Source organism: Pseudophryne corroboree, chromosome 7 (genome assembly GCF_028390025.1).
Source record: "Pseudophryne corroboree isolate aPseCor3 chromosome 7, aPseCor3.hap2, whole genome shotgun sequence".
NCBI classification, from domain to species: Eukaryota; Metazoa; Chordata; class Amphibia; order Anura; family Myobatrachidae; genus Pseudophryne; species Pseudophryne corroboree.
In genome coordinates, this window is record NC_086450.1 from 464,470,106 (window position 1) to 464,479,778 (window position 9,673).

Consider the following 9,673-nt stretch of genomic DNA (forward strand, 5'->3'; position numbering starts at 1 on the left):
AGTACGGTACGTCCAGTTATAGGGATCGCTATATGAAGGTGTGTTCACGGTGTGTCCATTTACACTGTTGGCGATTGGTGGTTAAAGATACCTTTATGGGAGTACATCTGCTATGTGTTATGTAAGTATGGTACATCCCATTTCAGGGATTACTGTGTAAAGGTGTGTTCATGGTTGGTCCATCCACATAATTGGTGACTGGTGGTTAAAGATACCTTTATGGGAGTCCTTCACCTATATATAGTGTGAGTTCCGGTATGCAGACCTATTTGCATATTTGCATATCCACACCAGTGCTACCAATTCATTGTAGACATACTACACTATGTTATCTCCATTTGGTCTTCTTTTGAGGTTAGTTCGCTATTGAAGGGAACCATATGGATTGACAACCGGTAATTGACACATTATCCACAAGTTGTCCAGCGACTTCTATAAGATACGTCTTCAAAAGGTTTTTTGGACATTCATGTTGAAATGGGATTGAGCGCTGTATTACACTCCATTTCTGTATTATTATGCAGATGACTGCATCATCCAAATAAGCAGTAGCATACTGACTATGGGGTCTTATAATTCTATCCATCATCCTTTGAACAGTTGCTCCTGCTTTTGAACAGTTGAGAGGGTTTTAGCTATTGTTACTTTGGGAAACAAAAGTACGGGTTTTACTGGAGGGACTGGAGTGGCTGACATAGCTACTCTATCCATCCATGGTTTTATAAGATTTACATGGTAGATCTGCTCTGGCTTTCTTTTCCCAGGCTTAAAATCCTTTACTTATTCTAGGATTTCAATGTGTCCATGCCACTTCACCAAGAGTTTACTTTCTACTGTGGGAACCAAAACAAGCACTCTGTCCACAGGAGCAAATATGTGCAACTGGGCATTGTATTTGTACACCCTCTGCTGTGCCTGTTGGGTCTGTTCAAAGTGCTCTCTTGCGATCAGCACCACTGCAGCCAATCTTTCCTGTATCTGAGAAACATGCTCAATAACAGTTTTACAAGGAATGGATTGCCCCTCCCAATGTCCAGTAATCCCTTTAGGTGTCTCCCATACAACAAATCAAAAGATGAATCCCACTGTGGAGGATTGGGGAACCTTTCTAATGGCCAGTAAGAAATAAAGTAGCAAATAATCCCAATCTATTCCAGCCTTAGTAATTAAATGCAAATAAAAAGGATGTAGCAGACAGAACAAACCTATGAGAAAATTTCAGAGAATAAAAGGGTAAATAAGAGAAAGTTCAAAGACTATTATCTGTAACAGTGTCAGAGGAACAGGTATCATCTCATGGAATAGATGGCAGTATGCAGCAGCTGAGAGATCACACAAGTCTGTTTGTTTGGTGCAACTGGCCTCATACAGTTTTGTTGTGCAGCAAAAGAGAAATAAACATCAACAATAAAATACCTTGCCGGCTGGCACAAACTAAACACAGAATAATCCTAACTCACTAACAAAAAATAAAAGGAGAAGTTTACCAGGCACAGCTCACTGGTTTTCAACAGCAGCTCTCTCTCAAAGATACTCCATAGTCTGTCATCTTTCCCCAGGCAGTGTGAGAGAGCAATGATCAGGCTGGCAGCCTTTTTAAAACACCCACACAGCTGAAAGCCCTAATTAGTGTTAAAATTGATTTCTTGCTCAAATTCAATAATAAGTAAATTAAAGTTGAATAAAGAAATGATTATTTGTTTATAAAAATATCAAGCCCTTAACTAAGTGAAATGTACTTCACTTAATGCAAAAAAACAATGATTATTATTATTAGAATTGGTACTTTTATACTTTCTTGCATAAATAACATAACTCCACCCATATAGTTCATATATCTTATGTAGCAGACTTATGCAACAGACTTATGCCACAGATTTGGCAGAAACAAGTATGACATTTGGCCTGGTCAACTATAGCATCCATTAAACTTGTTAATGTACAGTACTGCCGAAATGTCCTTGGCAATGCAATGGCTTTTTGCGTAGGATACCATTATGGCTCAACTTATCTAGACAAAAACATTCCTATTCTGTTAGTTTAATGTATTTCATGACACACAGATGTTTTCAACAAGAGCGGTGAAACAAGTCATTATATTAGAGGAGAATTGTATTCAAAACACATGCATGCTTCATGCCTCATTTGGTACTGTAATAAGTAATTGTAAATATGGTGGATAAGTGTATATTATATGATATGTTCTGTGGTAAACACAGAATTTCTAGTGGAGGGTTTCCAAATGTAATCCACAGTCTACCACTCTGCAGAACATGAAATACAGTATTAATTCGCAACACTATAGATGGTCTAGAGCAGGCATGTCCAAACTGCGGCCCTCCAGCTGTTGTTAAACTACATATCCCAGCAAGCCCTGACACAGTTTTGCTGTCAGAGAATGCTAAAGCTGTGTCAGGGCATGCTGGGATGTGTAGTTTCTCAACAGCTGGAGGGCCGCAGTTTGGACATGCCTGGTTTATAGTATAGACTGTATCAAACATTTAAATAATTTAAATAAGATAAGTGGTCATGAAAAGGTTAAACATATAATAAATAAATATGCTAACACAATGGAACCAGTACTGCACTTTCTAAGCACATTCCGCCACCTCATGATAAGGCTCCTGTCTCTTCTTCCAGGTAGCCACTCTCTGGTCCAGTGCACTGATTGAGTGCTCAGATCCGCACACAGCAAACTTGATAGATGAAGCTGCTACCACTATGCACGTGTGGCAGCTCTGCTCTGTCTCTTAACTTTCATGATGTAACAGCAGCTCTAGTAATCGTATTATATACCAAAGCTATTGTCAAAATTTGAGCTACTTGCCAGGAGAAGGGGGGTTCTGGGCAACCCAGGGGTGCAGTTGTTAAAATAAAGGAACACTGGTACTTGGTGTTCGTAAAAATACAGGGGTGCTGGCCCAGTCTTGTATGCTGTAAAAATTCAGTGGTGCTGTTGTTAAAATAAAAGTACACTTGCCCTGTATGCTGTAAAAATTCAGATGTGCAGTTATTAAAATAAAAGCACACTGGTCATATACACTGTGAAAATACAGGGGTGCTGGCCCTGTCTTGTATGCTGTAAAAATTCAGGGGAGCTGTTGTTGAAAAAAAGGTACACTGTTCCTATATACTGTAAAAAATACAGGGGTGCTGGCCAGCACCCCTGTATTTTTACAGCATACAGGAACAGTCTTGTATACTGTAAAAATTCAGGGGTGCTGCTGTTGTTAAAATAAAAGTACACTGGCCCTGTATGCTGTAAAAATACAGAGGTGCAGTTGTTAAAATAAAAGCACACTGGTCCTGTATGCTGTGAAATTCTGTGGTTCTGGACAAGTTTTGTATGCTGTAAAAATTCAGGGGTGCTGCTGTTGTTAAAATAAAAGCACACTTGTCCTGTATGCAGTAAAAATTCAGGGGTGCAGTTGTTAAAATAAAAGCACACTGGTCCTGTATGCGGTGAAAATACAGGGGTATTGGCCCTGTCTTGTATGCTGTAAACATTTAGGGGTGCAGGTGTTAAAATAAAGGCACACTGGTCCTGTATGCTGTAAAAATACAGGGGTGCTAGCTAATTCTTGTATGCTGTAAATATTCAGAGGTACGGTTGTTAAAATAAAAGTACACTGGCCCTGTATGCTGTAAAAATTCAGGAGTGCAGTTGTTAAAATAAAAGTACACTGGTCATGTATACTGTAAAAATACAGGGGTGCAGGCCCTGTCTTGTATGCGGTAAAAATTCAGGAGTGCAGTTGTTAAAATAAAGGCATACTGGTCCGTATGTTGTTAAAATACAGGGGTGCTGGCCCAGTCTTTTATGCTGTAAAAACTTAGGGGTGCTGTTATTGTTAAAATAAAAGTACACTGGCCCTGTATGCTGTAAAAATTCAGGGGTGCAGTTGATAAACTAAAAACACACTGTTCCTGTATGCTGTAAAAATTCATGGGTGCAGTTGTTAAAATAAAAGTACCATGGTCCTGCATGCTGTGAAAATACAGGAGTGCTGGTCCTGTCTTGTATGCTGTAAAAATTAAGGGGTGCAGTTGTTAAAATAAAGGCACACTTGTCCTATATGCTCTAAAAATGCAGGTGTGCTAGCTCAGTCTTGTATGCTGTAAAAATTCAGGGGTGCTGCTGTTGTTAAAATAAAAGCACACTGGAACTGTATGTTGTAAAAAATTAGGGGTGCAGTTGTTAAAATAAAAGCACACTGGTTTTGTATGGTGTGAAAAAACAGGGGTACTGGCCCAGTCTTGTCTGCTCTTAAAATTCAGGAGTGCTGCTGTTGTTAAAATCAAAGCACAATGGTCATGTATGCTGTGAAAATACAGGGGTACTGGCCCAGTCTTGTATGCTGTCAAACTTTAGGTGTGCAGTTGTTCAAATAAAGGCACACTGGTCCTATATGCTCTAAAAATACAGGGGTGCTAGCCCAGTATTGTATGCTGTAAAAATGCAGGTGTGCTTTTGTTAAAATAAAAGTACACTGGCCCTGTATGCTGTAAAAATTCAGGGGTGCAGTGGTTAAAATAAAAGCAAATTGGTCTTGTATGCTGTGAATATACAGGGGTGCTGGTCCAGTCTTGTATGCTGTAAAAATACAGGGATGATGTTGTTAAAATAAAAGTACACTTCTCCTTTATGCTGTAAGAATACAGGGGTGCTGTGAAAATAAAGGTGCACTGTTCTGTGTGTTATAATAATAAAGGGGTGGTATCCTGTGAAATGGAGAACAACAATTTGGAGGAAAAAATAGTGGAAGATCAGGAACCACTTCCAGTTCCTAGTACTAGTGCTGAAGCTGCTGCCACCAGTCTGCTAAGGCCGATGCCCAATGTCATAGAGGGCATGTAAAATCCAAGAAGCAAAAATTAAAAATCAGAAAAAAAAAGAAATTATCTGATGACAAACGTAAAATTGGCAATATGCCATTCATGACACAAAGTGGCAAGGAAAGGCTAATGCCTTGGCCTATGTTCATGATAGGTGGCTAAGCTTCTCATGAGGATGGAAGCCCTTCTCCCTCTCAAAAAAATGTAAAATATTAAGCTTCGTAAAGCACAGGAAAAAAACAACTGTGCGTTCAGAGATATCACAAATTCCCAAGCAGAGTCCAAGTGTGTCCGCTTTTGCAATGTCTAGGCCAAGACTGCATAAAAAGAGGAGGCCCCTACCACCATTTTCATGCCCCCTGCAAGTGCTAGGAGAAGCACTGCCAGACCAGGTGCTGATATTGAGACTGAGGATGTCATTGTAGACGTACACCATGATGACGAGGATATTGGTGTAGTGGACGCTGAGGAGGAAGTTGACGATCAGGATTCTGATGGTGATGTGGTTTGTTTGAATAAGGCACCAGTGGAGACAGTTGTTGTCCATGGGATGAGAAAGCCCATTGTCATGCCTGGGCAAAATACCAAAAAAGACACCTCTTCGGTGTGGAATTATTTCTCCACAAATCCGGACAACAGGTGTCAAGACGTGTGTTGCTTTTGGCTATCCGTAATAAGTAGAGGTAAGACCATTAACCACCTAGGAACATCCTCCCTTATAAGTCACCTGCAGCACATTCATCAGAAGTCATTGTCAAGTTCAGAAACTTTGGGTAAGAGCGAAAGCAGTCCACTGACACATAAATCTCATCTTCCTGTTGTACCCAAGCTCCTGCAAGCCACACCTACCAACTCCCTCAATGTAAATTTTCTCCTCAGTCAGGAATGTATGTAGTCCTGCAGGCCATGTCACTGGCATGACTGACGAGTACTCTCCTAACCGGGACTCCTCCGGAGGATCCTTGAGTGTTATGCCTACTGCTGCTGCCACTGCTGTTGTTGCTACTGGGAGTCGATTGTCATCCCAGAGGTGTAGTCGGAAGACCACTTGTGCTACTTCAACTAAACATTTGACTGTCCAATAGTCCTTTGCAAGGAAGATGAAATATGACAGCAGTCACCCTGTTGAAAGCGGATTACTGATGCCATAACAACTATACTGGTGTTAGACTTGCACCCGGTATCCGCCATTAGTGCAGAGGGATTTAGACAGTTGATGGACGTACTGTGTCCCCGGTACTAAATCCCATCTAGATTCCACTTCACTAGGAAAGCAATTCCCGAACAGAACAGGGACATTAAGAAAAGTGTCCTCAGTGTACTGAAAAATGCGGTTGTACCCACTGTCCACTTAACCATGGACATGTGGACAAGTGGAGGATGGCAAACTAAGGACTTCATGACTGTGACAGCCCACTGGGTAGATGTATTGCCTCCCGCAGTAACAACAGCAGCAGCACCAGTATAAGCATTTCCCAAATGCCAACTCGTTCCTAGGCAGGCTACGCTGTGTATCACCATTTTTTTCATAAGAGGTCCACCGCTGACAACCTCTTATGGAAATTGAGGGACAACATCACACAATGGAGGTAATTCAGACCTGATCGTAGCAGCACATTTGTTAGCAGTTGGGCAAAACCATGTGCACTGCAGGGGGGGCAGATATAACATGCGCAGAGAGAGTTAGATTTGGTTTGGGCTATATTGTTTCTGAGCAGGGTAAATACTGGCTGCTTTATTTCTACACTGCAATTCAGATTTCAGTTTGAACACATCCCACCCAAATCTAACTCTCTCTGCAAATGTTATATCTGCCCCACTCCCCGTGCAGTGCACATGGTTTTGCCCAACTGTTAACAAATTTTCTGCTATGATCAGGTCTGAATTACCACCAATGGCTTACCCCACTTAGACTCTCCTGGGGATTTGTGATATCTGACAATGCCACCAATGCTGTGTGTACATTACATCTGGGCAAATTTCAGCATGTCCCATGTTTTGCACATACAATTAATTTGGTACTGCAGAATTTTTTTTAAAATGACAGATTCGTGCAGGAGATGCTGTCGGTGGCCCAAAAAACTGCGGGCCACTTTTGACATTCAGTGACTGCATTCCGAAGACTGGAGCGCAATAAAACACTCCTGAACCTGCCCTGCCTTCACCTGAAGTAAGAGATTGTAACGAGGTGGAATTCAACACTCTATATCAGTGTTTCCCAACCGCGGTCCTCAAGGCACACTAACAGTCCTGGTTTTAGTGATATCCAGGCTTGGACACAGGTGACTTAATTAGCACCTCAGTTATTTTGATTTAACCATCTGTGCTGAAGCCTGGATATGACTAAAACCTGCACTGTTGGTGTGCCTTGAGGACCGCGGTTGGGAATGCCTGCTCTATATGCTTCAGAGAATGAAGGAGAAGTAAAAGGCCATTCAAGCCTATACACCCACCTACAATATAGGCAAAGGAGGAGGAATGACTTAAGCTCAGTGGAGAATGATTTCCGTCTTGTGCAAGGTTCTCCAACCCTTCGAACTTGCCACACATGAAGTCAGTTCTGACACTACCAGCTTGAGTCAGGTCATTCCCCTCATCAGGCTTTTGCAGAAGCAGCTGGAGAAATTGAAGGAGGAGCTAAGATGGAGCGATTCCGCTAAGTATGTGGGAATTGTGGATGGAGCCCTTCATTCTCTTTGCCAGGACTCAAGGGTGGTCAATCTGTTGAAATCAGAGCACTACATTTTGGCCACCGTGCTCGATCCTAGGTTTAAAGATTACGTTGTATCTCTCTTCCCGGCAGACACAAGTCTGCAGAGGTTCAAAGGCCTGCTGGTGAGAAGATTGTCAACTCAAGCGGCACGTGACCCATCAACAGCTGCTCCTTCATTTTCTCCCACAACTGGGGCTGCAAGGAAAAGGATAAAATTTCTGAGCCCACCCGCTGGTGGTGATACAGGGCAATTAGGAGCAAGTGCTGATATCTGGTCTGGACTGAAGGACCTGCCAACTATTACTGACATGTCTACTGTCATTTCATATGATGCTGTCACCATTGAAAGAATGGTGGAGGATTATAAGGGTGACTGTATCCAAGTAGGCATGTCAGACAGTCTGTATGTATAGAAAAAGAGGTAATTTGGAGGCCCTTGCACAAACTGGCTTTTCCTAAGTTGCCCCCCCCCTCCAGTGTGTACTTCGAAATTGTTTAGTGCAGCTGGTAACCTTGTCAGCGATCGGCGTAAGAGGTTACTTCCACAAAATGTGGAGAAGATAATGTTCATCAAAATGAATTATAAATTCCCCCGGGAAGACCTTTACCGGTAATTGCCTCCAGAAAGTACACAGGGACCTGTGATGGTGGATTCCAATGGGGAAGAATTAATACTCTGTGAGGATGAGGATGTATACACTGAAAGGGGTGAGTAATCAGAGGATGAGGATGAGGACAACATCTTGCCTCTGTAGAGCCATTTTGTGTGGGGGGATTAATTGTTTCTTTTTTTGTGGGGGCCCAAACAAACCAATCATTTCAGCCACAGTCTTGTGGCAAACCCTGTCGCTGAAATAATTGGTTTGTTAAAGTGTGAATGTTCTGTTTATACAACATAAGGGTGGGTGGGAGGGCCCAAGGGCAATTCCATTTTGCACCTCTTTTCTTTCTTTGCATTATGTGCTCTTTGGGGCCTAGTTTTTAAAACTGCCATCCTGTTTGCCACTGCAGTGCCACTCCTAGATGGGCCAGGTGTTTGTGCCACCCACTCTTGTCGCTTAGCTTAGTCATCCAGCTATCTTGGTGCAACCTGTTTGCATAAAAACCATATTGTGAGGTGTGAGGTATTCAGAATAGACTGGAAATTAATGTTATTGAGGTTAATAATACCAATAGGATCAAAATTACCCCCAAATTCAGTGATTTTAGCTGTTTTATTGTTTTTTTCAAAACTCATCCAGATCCAAAACCAAAAGCCGAAAGGGTGGTTTTGGCAAAACCAATCCAGATCCAAAACACGTGCGGGTATCCAGATCCAAAACCAAAACACAAAACACGAAAAGGGTCCGCCGCACATCTCTCATATTCATATATGTTGTTGTTTATTAATTAACTTGCTTTCAATTATACATTTCATAAAAGTTAAATAGTTATGTTTATTTATGTATCCAAATATAAAATAAAATGTGTTTTAACTTAGAAAAATGTGTCAAATCTAAATTATTATTTATTAATAATTTTGTAATAACAAAAGCTGCACAAAATGAAAGTGATATCACATTATTAACACTTAATTTGATATCCAGTAGTCTTAGCAGAGCACTTTTCATTTCTTTATTTCATAGACTGTATACTATAAGATTAGTAATGGGTGTGATAACTGTATCCACTACTATAAACATCTGCTCTAGGACATTGGAGGATCCTGATGTTGAGATCAGGTAAGCAGAAAAATCTTCACGTTCTCCATTACTGTTCAACACTTAGGGTGGGATTCAATTGTGTATCGTGGCACTGACAGCTGCTGGGCATGGGAAAGAGAAATGTAATTGTTGATCCTGTTGGACATGAACAGCTGCTGGCGCCAGCATTTCAGATTGCACTGCACGGGGAAAGATAAATTAAATGTGTGAAAAGTGATCCGTTTTGGCGCCTAAATGCCACTTTTCATGTCATGCCCATTAGTTTAGTTGGGTAACGTGGCTAAACCCAGTCTTTTTGGGCATGATGTGCAAGATTAAAAAATTAATTGAATATCACGCCTCTGATCTCACATGACTTTAAACGGGAGATTAGATGTGAAAAAAGAATTGAATCTCTCCTTTTATCTTCCCCACAGTAGCC